Raw genomic sequence first — 17,631 nt, 5'->3', positions numbered from 1 at the left:
CTAAATTCTCAGGGCGTTAGTTACGTAAGATTTGAAATTAAAGCCTATGAGCGTTAGTTGCGAGAGGTTTAAAATTAAAGTCTATGAGCGTTAGTTGCGAAAGGTTTGAAATTAAAGTCTCAGGACGTCAGTTGCGTGAGATTTGAAATTAAAGTCCCCGGGCTTCAATTGCGTGAGATTTGAAATTAAAGTCTCTGAGCGTTAGTTGGGTTAGATTTGAAATTAAAGTTTCTGAGCGTTAGTTGCGTGAGATTTGAAATTAAAATTGCTAGGCCTTAGTTGTGTAAGATTTGAAATTAAAGTTTCTGAGCGTCAGTTTCGTGACATTTGAAATTAAAGTTAGTTTTTGAGCGTTAGTTGAAATTAAATTCTCTGGGCGTCGGTTGCGTAAGAAATAAGACACACATCGATGTAAAGGCTCTTTGATATTTTGGAGAACTTATTGAAATCAGTAGCATATCCTACCCCATGTACGACATCCAGCACTACTTATAGGTAGACGGAACTCTGGCTTTGGACTAGGTAGACGTCAACCTCCACGCATGTAACTTGGTTACACTAAAGAGATCCAACTGCTGACGACCATTATCTGAGTAATTGATAAAATTCGGTCGGAATTTCGACATCAACAACATTTTCTTCGTTTCGACATTGTTGAACTTTTACTGCATCGACCATGGTGAGAAAACTTGAATCTTTTCAAAGAAATGATTGTTTTGCAACCGGGAATCCATGTGAATTATGGTCTGCGAGCTGATAACCTTCACGTAGTCACCAAAGTTTTAGAAACACGAATTCATAGACAATTATTAATTCAGAAATAAAAACGTGAAGCATAGAAAGATGACAATGAAATAGACTATTAACAATTATTTTCGAAATTACTTTAAGCATAGATACTTTTCCAACGTCTTGGGGTTCTTTCACGTGTACGCCGGTTACGATATATCCATTAAAGCTCAGGTGTTAGTAGATTATATTCATATTTGGTACGATATATCCCTGACAGACTCAGCCATTCGTAAACTATATTGATATTTGGTATGAAATGAAATGAAATGAGGTTTAACGTCCTACTGTTCTGCGAGTATTTGGTACGATATATCCCTGCCTGAAAAATTCAGCTATTAGTAGATTATATTCATATCTGGTATGGGATATCCCCCAAAACTAACTAAAGATATTCCACAAAGTGTACTAGATATCCCCGAAAACGCCAGCTATAATTATTTAACATAGGGTACGAGTTGTCTCTGGAAATTGCAACTATAAGTAGACTATATTCATAAAATGAATCCACCATTAAAGAATGTATTTTTAAAGACCATATTAGGTATTTCGTTACATGTCTGTTTCTGAAAATCAGAACATTTTCATCATTTTCCCATATCGGTATAATTTGTCCTGTTAAATATAGCCATATAAACCCGTTTTACTATCATACGACAAGTGTTTAGTTCATGTACTAGTCATTCTTAACATGCTAGCTGACACGTACTTATTCATATCCGTTCACAGGGTGTTCCCTAAATAATTGACGTTGATACGGGTATTCCTGATGACGTATACTAGTTATTCAACCGGCTGCCTTGGAGATAATGCGGAAAACGCAACAGTATAAATAGAACGGACAGGGGACGTTTACAGCACATTAAATCGAAAAACCACAAAGTGACATACGTTGATATAGCTTACTCTCCAAGCGACGCAAGTTTTTTTTGTTGAAACTTCGGTGAGTAAAGTTTTTAAATGTCTTTCTTATTTCAGATAAATTATAAATTGATTTTAGTGAGTTTTGATTTTTCTTTTTGTTTTTTTTTTTGTTTTGTTTTGTTTTGTTTTTTTGGTTTTGTTTTTTGTTTATCGTCAGTTCATTTACTAAATAAATGTTCAATTAGGGTTGTATCGTGGATTAGATGATTTATACTGGGAAGGAAAGAGGTGGGGATGGGGAGGGTGTTATAGGGTGTTTGTCATCAGTTTCCTTTTTGAATAGTATTGTTTTTGACGCATTTACGAAAAGTTAGTCGCTTAAAAGGGAAATGTTCAGAATTATATTTACAAGATGGTGTTCATAATATTTTATTATTCGCGTCCTGATGAATTTGTATTATTGATAATAAAAAAAATATTATCCGGACTTTCGAAAAGTGATAATTTACTTACCGCGTCCAACAAGGAAACAATTAGGAACGGCTTGGTTAAATATTGGTAAAACGTGTCCATTCTTGTTGGTTCGTTAGTGGTATTGTTTTTGTCGGGGTTTTTTTCGAAAAGCGATAATTTACTAACCGCATCCCCGACAAGGAAGCAATTAGGATCGCTTTGGTTAAATATTGGTAAAACTTGTCCACCCTTCTTGATTTGTGAGTAGTTTTAATAGTATTGTTTATACTGGTAAAACAACCCCCACCCACCCGCATACCATATACTAAAGTAAAGGAATACATCGTTAATAATTAATTAGTTCTAATTCCTATCAATTATAGGTAATAATTATCACTTGTCGCTTGAGAAGGAGACGGAAATTTGTAGGTGTTGAGATTTATGTTTGAAATAAGGTGTTAATATAGTTTTACCATCCGCACTTATTAATTGTTCGTTTACCATCTTTGATAATGAAACTCCGAGCCCGTGACATTCTAGTATAAAAAATGAAATTGGGTTTAATGAAGTAAGTTCTAGATATAGAGGCCGGTGCCCTGCCAATGTACCCTCGGGTGTATTAACAGCCGATCGTGTATCTATAACTTGATTCAGATGTTTTCTAACTTTAACAAGTGGAACCAAGTGCAAACTACTCATGTATTACATCTTTATGCTGCGTTTTTCTGTTCTAATGATACAGTGCGGAGATAGCATATCGTCTGTTTATATGTAATGACGTACCTTGGGGATTAGGGTAATGTACATTGTTTAGATGGTGCCAGAATATCAGGTATTAAACTGATGTAATCAAACCGTACCCTTGTCATACACCATTTATATATTCTACGTTAAAGTCGGGATCATTTCAAAACATCTAGTACGATTATTCTAATATTATATTAGTTTGTCTATTTGGAGAGTCCTATCAACCTGAAATCGAAAGTAGTATTAGCAAGCCAATATAATTTGTCATCAATTACTGAAATTATTGAATATACATATCGATGTAGAGATTCTAAGAGTATATATGCACTGTTTCTATCTCTAAAACGTCAATCGGGTAGTCAACCGATTATATTAGAAATGAAATATTTTTTCAAACGTTTGTATTTTAGAACTATGAGAATTTATGAACAATATTAATTAATGGTATCAAGTTACTTTTAATTAAAGTGGTTCTCATAACATGTCGAATGCACGACACTTGTAATAGCTAATATATAAATAGGTAATCAATTTTATCATGTTAAGCGTCAGTAAACAATCGTACTCCGTTAACTGTGTGAATTTCCCGAATATATATAAGGTTGTATCAAATGCATCATCGTGATTGTTGCACAATTTGCAGGTCTATTAATAGATGTCTAGGAATATCATCGTGATGTAAATATTATAGTACACCTGGGTTTATAAACAATCCATCACACGTCTGCAATTTGATCCCAACAAGAAAAGAAACGAATAATTCCTGATATTTACCAGGCTATTTCTGACTCAGAGGAAACGTGTTTTTATTTATTTCATCTCTCAAAATCTGATAATATGGAAAAAGTACAAAAATAAAGGTTGGCTCAAATAAATTAGAGATGGCACGAGGGTGATAAACCAAACGGCTTTTTTTTTTAAAATCGATACCTCAATCGTTTTTAATTATGATTAAATATATAATATTCTTTTAAATATAATAGATATAGTATTGCATTAGTTTTCTTAGAAAGGGTAGACAAGAATGATGATTTCCGACAAGTAGATGGAACATATTTTTGTTGTGCTTTATATGTTCCATCAATTCATCTTATTAATTTGAAGGAAATAGGTCATTTATTTCGCAATATTTTAAATGCATTACACTTTGATAAAGTTATAAATCATGTATATGGCAACGACTTCGGGTGCAGTTTTAATTTTTTTATGATTTATTGTCAGCCTTAATTCTATTTTCGATTTGTCAACTTGTAAACGGGTTTTGAATTTTAACCCATAGACCTAAATACACAAAGACGTACTGGCGGAATTTTTATTAGATAATACAAAAATGTTCGGAACTAAACCTGTTTTGTTTTACAGAGATATATTATTTAAATAATATGTGTACGATTTATCCTCGAGCACATTCCATTGTATTGCATTGTAATATGCACCATAAAACATTGTATAATGATGCCAGTAGAAGTATATGAAAAATTGAAAATAATATTTCCTTAAAAAACAGACCTATGGCAAGCGTGATAATAAGTCTATAAGAGCCAGTTTTACACGAAGTAGAAAATTGATATTCGAGGCATACCCCAAAAAAATTTCCGAAGCATCTAAATGAAATGAAATAAGATTAAATATCTCTAATTTAAAGTTTAATAAATTAGCCCCGTTTAGCGTAGTTGGTAATTATATTTTTGATTAATTGAGATATATGCATTTTACACTACGAGTGTCATAATAATAGTATCATCCAGTGCAAAGCATAAAATAAAGCGTATTACGTACATCGTGTTATAGGCACCTAGATAATATCGATGTAAGTAAGATAATAGGCTTGCACGTAGGTAATACTTAACCCACTAGTGCAGACCAAACCCCCAGAGATATCGTCATTTCTAACAAGTTTACCAAGTCAAAATATAAATATGCGTCTCGAAATTAGAGATGCGCGTCCTTTGTATTTATTTCAATGATGTATTAATAAATAATACTGATAAAAACATTATTTATATAATATTTAATGTCAGAATGAACTAAAGCTTAAATTTCTGGCTGATTGACTTCATTCGGTGTTCTACAAGATTTTTAATACCGTTTGATATACTTATGTTCCTTCGTTACACCAACCAGATATTTGCAGGTGCCCGATTCCCGTCAGTAGTTAAATTAGGAATAGTTTATATATTTGTTAGATGTTTGTACCTATGTGAATACAGGTATTAATTATTAGAGTCTAAGAGACGATTGCCGGTGCACGATACTGGTCAATACTATAGCTGAAATTAGGAGCAGTTTGTTTTTCTGTTGTTCCCATGTTATAACATTTTGTATCAAACGTAAAAGCGAGTATTAATGATGGATTAGTTTAGAGTCTAGGTGTGCTATAATCGGACGTATTATCTCCTGTTATTGTAGATTAACCCGTAGATACAACAGGTGGGATTAGTGTTGTTCTACCTAGACAAACTGACTCACCTCACGTAGGTAGGTTTTACTGTGTTTTACCACCGATGATATATTAGTTTTAGTATATTATAACGTCAATATTTACGTACGTGTTAATTAACTTAGACGTGTAACCTTTCTTTACTAAATTAATTACACGTTTATCTTTAACTTAAAGCGAGGGAGACAAACACGTACATACACAAAAATAATAGACTATTCTTAGCGGTTTGAATTTTTCTAAATAAATACGAGGTGATATCAAAAGAGCGGACATGTTCTGCCTTGTGTATCATAAATACAAATACTCTTCGCGAAATGGCAAGATATCGGAAACTACGGGATAATGTCGAGATAGTGATTGACTTTGGAACTTCAGGGGAATTTAATTTAGACATATGTTAACGTTTAAATTTTACGGAGAATTACAAAAAGAGAAATGATCAGTGTTATAAAATGTTTGAATAACTTTAAGTCTGGCCAATAACCTTGTAGGGTGTACTTTTAATAAACCGACCTTCACCCCATCGCTACATGTGCTAATTAAAATCAGCATGGTCTGTTAACTGAATTAAGTAAATCATCTCTTTAAACAGAAGAAATGCCAATTTCAATCATATTTTCTTTTACAAAAAACAAAAAAAAAACTCAAGTTGAACGTTCCACCGAACAGTTGGAGTATTTCAAGTGATCAAAATATTCAGCTACGTCAACAAATTGACATAAGTTTTGGATATGTCGTCGATGCTTGGCTAAATTGTCACAACGTTGTATTGAATACATAGTTAAAGCTCCATACCAGCAAGCATAACTTTGTCGTCATAAATCAGCGTTTAATTAACTGTTGAAGATGTGTGACAGGGCCTTTAGTAGACTGTAAATGCAATGTCGTGCAGTTTATGAGGAATAAGAAGATGTGTGATAAGGCCTTAAGTTTACTTTAAGGATAAGTTCGTCATCTGATACCCCGAGTCAAACAGTTCATTCGTTTCAAACTCCGGCTGACATGTTTAAATTCTAGATGACATGCGACATGCTAATTGTGTATTCAAAGCCGAAAATAGATTAAAGTGAAGTAAAATATACTTTTATGCCTAAAAATATACTTGAAAGACGGCCCCAAAACATCCGGTTACAATGAGAATTGTCAGGTTTTATTGTTCAAGTATAATTTATGATTCTTTTAAATATCACATTAGATTCTTTACTCAATGAAAGGCGTCCTCATATCTACACAAACGACAATTTATAGTTTATAGTCCTTTGCTTGGGGGTTGAACAAGGTTATTTAATTTCATCGGAAGAAACGACTCCCGAACACTTCCAGCCGTTTAAATAGTGCAACCGTTTGGTCCGTTTAAATATGCATAGGTCCAACAGTTTTGGCCGTTGAAATATCCAGGAATCCTTGGCGGTGGAGAGTACGCGTATCCTTCAGTTAGTGTTAGTTGTATTTTACGTCCGCTTCCACCGAGGTGATATCGCATGTTTGGGTCGTTTAAATATCCTTGGTTCTCCCACAGTTTGGGTAATTCAAACAGCCTTTGGTTTCACACCTTTCCCCATTCAAATATCCTTGGGTCTCACACGTTTAGACCTTTAGAAATCTATGGGTCAATGTACTTTGTCAATGAGAAAAAACAAAACGCAGGTTAATTATATCATTATTCATATACAAGGAAACAAACCAAACCCAAAACCATAATGGATGATATAATTCGTTTAGGAATCAATCTAATTTCATATTGTTTTTATTTACTATAATAAGATCCCCTGTTAAATATACCTTAACTACCATGTCTTAAAGCAATAAGAAATACAGAACAACAATTGTATTGTTGTCCGTCAGATGTATGTATATACTATATCCTACCATGATCATTATTTCAAAGCCCTATCAATATTTCTTTTAATCATCTATCATTCAACGGTTTCCTTTATTTTTTTTATCTAATTTGACAATCGAATTTAAAAACGCTACCAGCAAGTTATTATGTAGATAGATATCTAAATTATCAGACAGATAACGTGACAGATATATCGTGCGATTTGATTGGATATTCGGTTGACGAATGGGTTAGTAGGTTATCAAGATGTATATAAACCCCTAGTCGACGTTGAGTGAGTATTCAACACGGCCGTCAGAGAAAGCATCAAGTACCTGTATTATTGTATAGTGATATATATATTATTATCAGTTATAATAGACGGGTTTCTACTTGTTCACATTCTATTGGATTTATTTTAATCTATCCTTGGTAGGTTTCAATTTGACTTTATTTTCTACTTTATATTTGGTATTTCTTATTAATTTCACCTGTCTTTTAATTGGTCAAGAATTTTAATTTTATTTTCATTCTCTGTTTTTGGGGTTGTTTTTTTTTTAAATTTATATTTTTGATATGGTTATTTTTTAGAGACCTTTATTCCTACTTTAGCAAATATATTCCGTTATTATGTCATGTATTGCGTCATTCATTCATTTTAAGAGAGAAAATCGGGAAAACAGTTAAATTGGTAGATGGTTTATTCTTATAGCTATCCTTTGAAGCTTCAATATGTGCGTGGGTCTTTAATATAATTGACCTAATAAATCAATATGTTTAAAGAATTTTTTAATGTAAAATAAACGCAGATGTTACCTTTTCTGCGTTCAGTTATTTGCTATATGTATATATATCCAGTATTATATACATGTATATATTGCATCATAGGATTTTAGCTGAATATGCACAAAGTCAATAAATATAGATATGGCATGTATGTAAACATTGGCGCGGCAATACAAGAAAAAAAGGGCCCATTACAATGTCTGTCTTGTCTACAGGAAAAGGTCAGCGTGCATTAACAAGTGTAAATTATTATATAAATTGACTTTACCTGTACAGGTGCAAATTACAGGTGGAATTGGTATTTCGCAAGCTTTTAGCGATACCTTTCATTTTACGTGCGTTTTATGTGCAGGTATACACACCTGTATTCTATAGTGGCTGCTTTAGCCTATTATATATATATTAGTATGCCACGCAGATTTTAGTTTCTCTACGGATTTGATTGTGTTTGTAGTTTCAGAATAAAAGGAGCTTAGTTGGGTTTACCTGAGATTTCTATTTTCATCTCGCATGTTTTTCTAAGATTTTTTTCAATGTTTGATCTACCTTAACTTAATTTGTGTTCTTTTTTATCTTTTCAGAAAACACAATAATTTAACAAGATGTTTTGGCCACAAAGTGATGAAAGCAAATCCCAAGCTGGATGTCCTGAAACAAAGACAAGAAGTATCTTCCAGTCTTTTGTAGACAGGTAAGCATCAATACATTTTGCTTTCTTTATTTCGATCCGGTTTCCTCCCACTGCTAAAGAGCCCTACGCGCAAGCGAATTATGTAAATAAAATTAAACCATATGTTAGTCCGGAAATGACCTAGTTTGTGTCGAGTGGACGTTAAACCCCATTTCTCTCTCTCTCTCTCTCTCTCTCTCTCTTTATTTCGACTGAAAATCTTTATATTTTCTGCGATAGCCCTAACAAGCGGATCGTATGACTGAAGATAGACCAACGGCTGATTTCATTTGGCTATCTCAGAAAATTATGACGATCGTTGAAAATGTCAAATTCTATATCTCATATTATTTAATATAACTTGAAAATTGTTTCATATTTTGAGTCTACTTGGTATTTGAGGATTAGGATTTGAGCTCTACTGTGGTAAGGTTCTTTTGTTCGCCACTTCATTTAATACATGTACTTATGTTTCCGTTTAATTGTATTTTTCAGATCGTATAGAAATAATCTACGACATCTACAGAATGACACAGAGGAGACAGTAGCAACGACATACGATAAAATGATGTCTGTCTTTAACAATCACGTGAGCGCAGCTCAAAGTTTTGTAGACCAATCGCAATCGGCTTTACAACAGATAAGCCAAGTATCACGTGCGCTGTTATCCACGTCAATGCGACCAATCGAATGCTACAGCTGAATAATTTGAACTATAAATAGAGGATATAATAAGATTTATTGCAGAATAATAAGCCACGGGTATAGACTTTTAAAGTGCGAGAGGAGAAATGGACATGCATTTGAACGTACTGCCAACAAAACGTAGATCTGGTACGAAAATATATCGTAGGAGAAAGAGCCGGGGGAGGAGTCACGTGTTAGAAATCTCTTACCACAAGTTATTGTGTTCACTTGAACTGTCGTGTTTACATAATTCCACGCTGGGACAATATCTTGCGTTTATTTCAAGAACGAATCTCGTAAATCATAACAATTGTAGTCAGTTTTTAACCAGTTATGTCATTGATCTTAATTAATTAATGTTCAGAGATAATTCCAATTATCGTATATTTTTAATAACACATAGTATATATGGACATAGTATATATGGACAATACACAAAGCATTGTATGTTTATAATTATGGAACACCCGATACCACTTCTGTATATACTGTGAGTTATTAGGACATCTTGTACTTATCAAAGATCAAAATATAACTTAAATAACTGTCCCTTATTGAATTGTAAACAGATTCTAACACAGATTAATAAATTAAATGTATTTATTAGAATTAATATAACTACGTGCTCGTTGTGTTTAGTTGATATTAGTCACGTACATTACGTGCACTGTTTCGTATATTAATTCGTTTTAATGTTTTTTATTTATTTTCGTACAGAGAAATCTATATTTTTGTATATTAGTACACGAACAAGTGCAATGTTGAGCTATAATCCACGTCCCAGTTTTTTTATTAATGTATTAACTTATGTTTCATATAACTCTCTAATTTATGTCCAAATAACAACAATTGTATCCACTAGACGGTTTAAATATGTGATATATATATATATATATATGTCTGTTTTTACGCCATTTTGAATTTTAAATTGTAAATACGTCATTTATTATCCTTCATTACGTCATTTATCATTTAATTTATTGTTGAAATGTTTGAAACGACTGTTGTATATCGTTTATATTTATATTTAAATACTCACGTGTTGTAAAAATATTTATTAATACATGTGTCTTTATTTTCTCAATGAATGTTGTGTTCAACTCAGAAACATGAGGTGAAATTAATAAAATATCCTTAAAAATTCATTAGGATTTATCTTGTTTGTTTATCGTGAATCCGGGCCCTGTTTCACGAAATTTTAACTAAAGATAAAATCCAAATTTTAGTAGATACTTCAATTTTGATTGGCTAAACACTAAAATCAATCTAAAATTATCCAATCAAATTACTAAAATTTAGATTTTATCTTAGTTAAAATTTCGTGAAACAGGCCCCTGGTTGTAATAGTGGACCATGCTAAGGTAGAAGTATGGCCAAGAGGCATCTACATCAGGATCGTAACTAGCTCAGAGCAACGAAGGGGACGGGAAGTCTTCTCTAGGGAATGCTATCTGTTGTTTTTATCGTCGATAATTTTTTCACGGGGGGGGGGGGGGGGGGGCGGGGGGCGAAACTGTTTGCAGCTGCCCCCCCCCCCCTCCACCAAAGTTACGGGCCTGATCTACATGAAGACTACCTTGGACGCAGCTACCCATAAGGCATTTGCGCCTTTATCTATAGAGAAGGGATCGAATAGGTCTCTTAATGTTCAACCTGTCCTTCTTCTATTACTGTTTAACACCCGCTTCCCCTCGCGGTGATATCACAGACTAATATCTTAGTGCACGCAGGGGTCTCTCCTGTGGGAGGAAACCGGGTGACCCAGAGTAAACCCACGAGGTTGAGAAGGTGCCCCCTATGTCCAAGACACACGTACGCTCACACCAGGGATCGACACCACGACCACAAACTAGAGGTGACCGGCCAGCTTGGTCTTTAAACGCGACAGTCTAGACCACTAGGCCATACAAAGCCTCTATATGGACTCCTCTTGCAAGTTTTTCAGGAAACACTGCGATGTCACCCTAGATGGAAGCGAACTTTTAGCCCCATTGAGAGAGAGAGAGGGGAGGGGGGGACTACAGGGATCAACCAAGTCCGGTGCTGACGTGTCGAGGATAGTGAATATATGGGCGAAGAATAGGTTGTTTTATATGATGCAGATGGGGTGAGAGGAATAATGGAGGCCTCTTCTTCACATTAATGGTGCACGTAAATGATCCCTAAATAGATTTAATTTGATAAAGTTTGACCACCTGTCGCGATGATTCGCATGAAAAAAAAAACCGACCCGTTGTTTTTGATCACGTTAGTAATATAAGCAAAGAAAATGAAATTGGGTTTAACGTCCTACGTACATACGTCATACAGTGTGCCATGAGGGAGAGTGGAACTACGGCCTACTCTTATAACGAATGATTAATATATTTTAACATTGAGATCACGCACTTCCGTCTTCATATTCCCGGTTGGTGCAGACGAGTCAGACATTAAACCCCATTTTATTTCATTTACTTTCGACCACGGTGGTGGTGCATGAAATCACAGTTTAGTAATAACTGCACATGCGGACCTAGTAGGTCGCACCCTCACCCCCCACCAACCCGAAATTGGATTTCTGACTGAAAAAGCCACTTTATAATTCATTATGTTGGGACCGGATTCTTGTCTCAGATCACTGGAAATCGTATTTCTGGGATTCACATTCTCTTGATCTGCCCTTGAACTGAAACGAATAAATATTTAATCATAGCATAATCGAGTCCCTGACCTATGACTATGTTAATGTTTGTTACTGGCTGAATAACACAGAGTTGCCGAGTTAGATCCCGGTATTGGTGTACACGTAAAAGAACATTTGCAATCCGATGTACGAATATGCCGTAGAGCCGTTGTCGGGGCAAAATTTCCCACAGTTGGTATTCGATATAAGAATAGGTCATAGTGCCGATGCCCGGGCAAAATTTCCCCTCATAGCACACTGTATGGCGTATGGCCGTCTTCATTAGCCCAGTATAGAGGCAGAACAGTAGGACGTTAAACCCCATTTCATTTCTGTAATGATAATGTTACTGCTTCATGCTTAATATTATCATTTAGCGTTTGCCTAGTAAAGGGAGACAAATCCATTTAATTCAAGGGTAATTTCATTACGAGTGTGAGGCAGTGACAGTATTCACAATTTAACGAGAAACATAAATTTTACATTATGCTAAACAGGGGGATTTCCCGGACCCCCTTTCAAACACTTATTACATTGGTTGGTTAATATAGTGCCTAAACTATTCTGAGCTCGGTGCAAGTTGTGCAACTCGACTCCTTCTTAGTGATGTCCTTCATAGCACACTGCATGGCGTATGCCCATCTTCATTGGGGCAGAACAGCATTTCATTTACAATTATGCAAACGAAAACCTCTCTATGGTTGTGGTCTTAGATTACACCGTGTTTCGGACAAGCTGTTTTGTGCGACGTGTTTCCACGCGACTTAAGCTAAAAACAATGACATCAAAATATTGTGTAAACAAGGTACGAAAATTCGACCAATATCAGGACATTAATCGTATGTAGAAGGATCATTTTCTTCATTTTCACCACAGTTTTATAATGTGTATGATCATCAATAATAGAGTTCATTTAAATACTCCCCATAGTGATTCGTCTTGCTAGACCCAGCGAGCCAACTGATGTTCAATCGTGTTGTCCAATCGTAGTATTCGGGCAGAAAAATTCTCTCGGACTTCGGTTTGAAGGGGGTTTCTATAAGGATTCGACCCGCTGAATCCAATGAGCTTGTGTAGTCAACCTAAAACTGACAGCTAATTCCGACTTGGGGCTAAATTCAAAATGGAAGCTAAATTTGGAGGGAAACTCATGGAGTTCCCTAAAAAGGTGTGTAGTAATCTGAAATGTAAGTTTTCGTTGGATAATATATCTTCAATATTTGTAGATTCAGAATCTGTCAAGAACGAAGTTTACCCCACTAAATTAAAGTAGGTGGACTATATTTCCAGGTTTGTCGATCTGCTCCCGGACTATAGTGCAATGCTGATCCTTACACAGTTCACACCTCTGATTCCCTGTGTATCCGCTCTCTTTTACTGACGCACATTAGTTTATAGATTTGTTTTGTTCTAACGGCTGAATTTTACCCCACTAACATTAAAAGGACAATAACACTCTTGCTGGCTTGACTATGGAAGTATAACGTTGCCAATATTATTTCATTGTTCACGGTGCAAACTGCAAATGTCAGTAGTTCAAAATACCTATTTTAGTTTTACAATTTACAATTTCCATTGCTCAACAATACCAATGCCACGGTGTTGAAATACAGAATACACTTTTCAATAATACAAAATACAGTAGAATAGTTATTTTGCACATTACACTTCTGCATTCTGCATTTTGCATAATAGATATATGCATAATAGAAACTTGCAAAGTAGAACATATACCTTATATGGGATGTACGACGTACGTCATTTGCATACGGAAAAAAGTCCGGACTATGACGGAAATTAATGATTTACGCGATAAAGCCATATGGTCACCTGGATCCGAATGAAGTTAGCACACATATTCCTAGCGCCAATAAAAACCTAGATATAATTATCACGAAAATAATTGTTACCTTTATATTAGAAAACGACATATTAATGCAAAGTATATATGTAATAGACCCCCCCCCCCACCACCACCATGAAAAAAAGATACTATTACCGTAAATATACTAAAATATCGCACACTAGGCTAACTGAGCGCGCAGAAAAGTGGTGCGTCCACGCTGCATCAAAACGCACCGAAACCAGCTTTGGTGGCAAAATGTTTTTTTGTTTCATGGAATCAAGGGATGAATAAACTACTAGAATACAAATTTTCAGAAGCTTCCTAAACTGACTTTCAGAGAAATATCTCCATAAACATACTAAAACCATGGGGGGATCGGGTTAGGGTAGGCTCATCGCGCACGCAATAACTTATAAAATAGCTTTGGTGGCTCCAAGAACTTTATTTCACCAAATCAACAGATGGATAAGATATGAATAGGACAATTTTCATTTACTTTCTATGTTGGCGTATCGAGTTATACCACCGCAAAGTTCCCAGCACCTGGATTCGAGGCGGGGTTCGCGGGTGCAATAAACAAGGGGTACGTCCACACTGCACCAAAAAGCACCCAAACTGGCTTTGGTGGCAAAATGTTTTGTATTTCACAGAGTCAAGGGATGAATAACTACTAGAATACAAAAATCCAGAAGCCTCCTATGCTGGCTTTTAGAGATACATTACCGTAAACGTACTAAATATGTGAGTGAATCGGGATAGGGTAGGCTCGCTGCGCACACAATAACTTCTAAATTAGCTTTGGTGGCTCCAAGATCTTTATTTCACCAAATCGACAGATGCATAAGGTGTGAACATGCCAAATGTCATTAACTTTCTATGTTGGCGTATCGAGATATACCACCGCAAAGTACCTAGCACCCGGATTCGAGACGGGGTTCGTGGGTTCAATAAATAACGGGTACGTCCACGCTGGATCAAAAAGCACCCAAACCAGCTTTGGTGGCAAACTGTTTTGTATTTCACAGAGTCAAGGGATGAATAAACGACGAGAATACAAAAATCCAGAAGCCTTCTATGCTGGCTTTTGGAGATATATTACCGTAAACGTACTAAATATATGGGGAATCGAGTTAGGGTAGGCTCACTGCGTACACACACAATAACTTCTAAACTAGCTTTGGTGGCTCCAAGATCTTTATTTCAGCAAATTTCTTTGGGGGGGGGGGTCTATTACATATTATTATATACTTTGCATTAATATGTCTTAAAATGTTATTTTCTAATATAAAGGTAACAATTATTTTCGTGATAATTATAACTAGGTTTTTATTGGCGCTAGGAATATGTGTGCTAACTTCATTTCGAATCCGAGTGCTGGAATACGGGTGAGAGATTCCGCTCGGTTACTATAAGATTCTTTAACCTTACCCAAAAAAGGGTTTTAGAGACCTGTCAATTAAATAAGATATTCAATTTAATTTTTAACAAGAAATTGATTCACTTGAAATATCTGTTTTTTTTACCGATGAGAACAAATAAGAATAGTCTCGTTAAGCCAGACTATTATCTTTCAGAATCCTCTAATCGTCGAACTGATTACAGTATAGAGCCTGGACGTTGAAGACTAACAAAATCGAGTACTGCCCCCTTCTAATGACCTCGGCCTTATGGATTTATCGCGTAAATCATTTAATTTCCGTCATAGTCCGGATTTTTTTCCGTATGCAAATATAAGGTATATGTTCTACTATGCAAGGTTCTATTATGCATTTGTCTATAATGCAAAATGCAGAATGCAGAAGTGTAATGTGCAAAATAACTTTTATATTGTATTTTGTATTATTTAAAAGTGTATTCTGTATTTTAACACCGTGACATTGGTATTGTTGAGGAATGGAAATTATAAATTGTAAAACTAAAATACGTATTGTGAACTAGTGACATTTGCAGTTTGCACCGTGAACAATGAAATAATATTGGCAACGTTATCCTTCCATACTTGACAGCTCCAGAAAATAAAAAAATAGCCTTATTCTAAGTACTAGATGTGTTAGTGTCTTACCTGTTGTGCAAATTATCCATTAAATCATATTTTACTTGTCCAGAGGTTCAAAATTATTTTTAATTCCAAGTCACATTTGAAAAGCTTTACGTCAGGCTTTTCAAATCATTTAGTTGAATTTTTTCAATTTTTTAAATTAGGTGTGTTAAGATGAAATTTGTATCATCAATTAATTGAAATATTGTAAAATAGTACAATTTGTTTACCAGAATAAAGAATGGGGCATATTATTCAGTTACAACAAGAGTGGTATTGAGCCTTTAAAGCAGGTGGAGTATATTTCCAGGTTTGTCGATCTGCTCCCGGACTATAGTGCAATGCTGATCCTTACACAGTTCACACCTCTGACCCCCCTGTATCCGTTCTCGTTCACTGACGCTCATTAGTTTATAGATTTGTTTTGTTTTAACGGCTGTACATAGTTCTGACTAAACCTATCTGGACCAGAATTCATTGGGGATGCTCGATTGTCAGTCCGGAACGCTCCGAATTGACGGAATTGCAATCGAGTGACGCATAATTCAGTCCTGTCACAGTTCTGTCAGTCCCGACAACAAAGGTGGTGTGAGTAGGATCGTGACGTAATTAAACCTAATGAATATGTTTCAGCTGTCATGGTGGGTTGAGATATTTTCTCATGCTGTCAGCGCATGTGTTCTAGCCCAAAATTCCATTTTCACTCGATTGTCACTATTTTTGGGTTTGACAGAATTCAATTCCGGACCGTTCAATCGAGCATCCCCATTGCTTCATTAACTCCTTGACACTCGTCCACGTATTGAGGAAAACGTGTTTTCAGCGTGCACCCGCCCCTTATAAGTGATGCATTGCAAAGTATCGCTGTTCGGTTGGGGCGGAAAGAAATGAGATCCCGTGTACACATTGGCGTGTACGTAAAAAACAACTTTGGCAGTTGAAATATAAGAAAAGGCAATAGCATATAGTATGGCGTATGCTCGTCTGCATTAGCCCAGTTGGAGCAGGAAAGTAGGATGTTAAACCCGATTTCATTCTATTGTTGTGAAAACAAAAACAAATATAATTTAATGAAATTACAACCCCAAATTTCATAAAGTCCACAAGGAAATGTTTTGCGTGTGTGTTGTTATTTCTGGAGATGTCCAGATTGTCTAGCCCGCTGTGAGTTATTCAACACGCTTACTATAGACTGGATCAAGGGTAATTGCTCAGTAGAAGCGCACTGATTCCCAAAAGAATCCTCCGGTCATATTTCACACCCATCGTTTGGACCAGTGACTTTCCCACAGTTACTTACCCGTAGCAATGGGTATGTATTCGCTGATGAACTGACAAATTCAAGAGACAACAATTAGGAGTTTGAATTAATCAATGCAGTCGCGCTGTGTCGCAATCCTATTCGGACAAATTAGTTGTTCACTCAATGCCCTTGGATCCCCATTATCTGACAATATTGCATTTGGGTCACCATTATCTGACTAGATTGATTAAAACACGAATCAACGTTTCCATATTTAGGAGGATTATATTGTTCTGGTTAAACATGTATTTATAGTCGAAGAATATATATGTCCTATTGTTTCGTTCGCCCCGTAATCATTGCATTACCGCTAGACAAAGGTTGTAGATCTAGGGAAAAAGAGACCCAATCAATACATGTATTTGTATTTTCCTGAATAATATAGCTTTTTATGAGAAAATGATAATACCAATCTTCCATTAGCATACTCATTGCATTTCCTCTTATGTAGTTTGATTAATAGGGACTTAAAGAGGGGTTCAGTCGGATTTCTAAACCGATATAAACGAACATTCATTCCT

At 35.4% G+C, this 17,631-nt stretch overlaps 1 long non-coding RNA gene across 2 annotated transcripts; it reads left to right on the top strand.

Moving 5' to 3' along the window:
* The first annotated feature begins 1,583 nt into the window (after positions 1-1,583).
* On the top strand, positions 1,584-10,406 carry LOC126812161 (uncharacterized). 2 transcript variants are annotated; one of them, XR_007675818.2, is made up of 3 exons: positions 1,584-1,732; positions 8,486-8,595; positions 9,070-10,406. It is a non-coding gene; the product is annotated as an uncharacterized LOC126812161 (long non-coding RNA). The 2 variants fall into 2 exon arrangements; XR_007675819.2 differs by lacking the exon at positions 1,584-1,732 and adding an exon at positions 7,407-7,550.
* The last annotated feature ends 7,225 nt before the right edge of the window (positions 10,407-17,631 follow it).

Source organism: Patella vulgata, chromosome 2 (genome assembly GCF_932274485.2).
Source record: "Patella vulgata chromosome 2, xgPatVulg1.2, whole genome shotgun sequence".
In the NCBI taxonomy this organism is placed as follows: Eukaryota; Metazoa; Mollusca; class Gastropoda; family Patellidae; genus Patella; species Patella vulgata.
The sequence above is the reverse complement of the archived record's forward strand: the minus strand, read 5'-3'. Positions and strand labels throughout refer to the sequence as shown.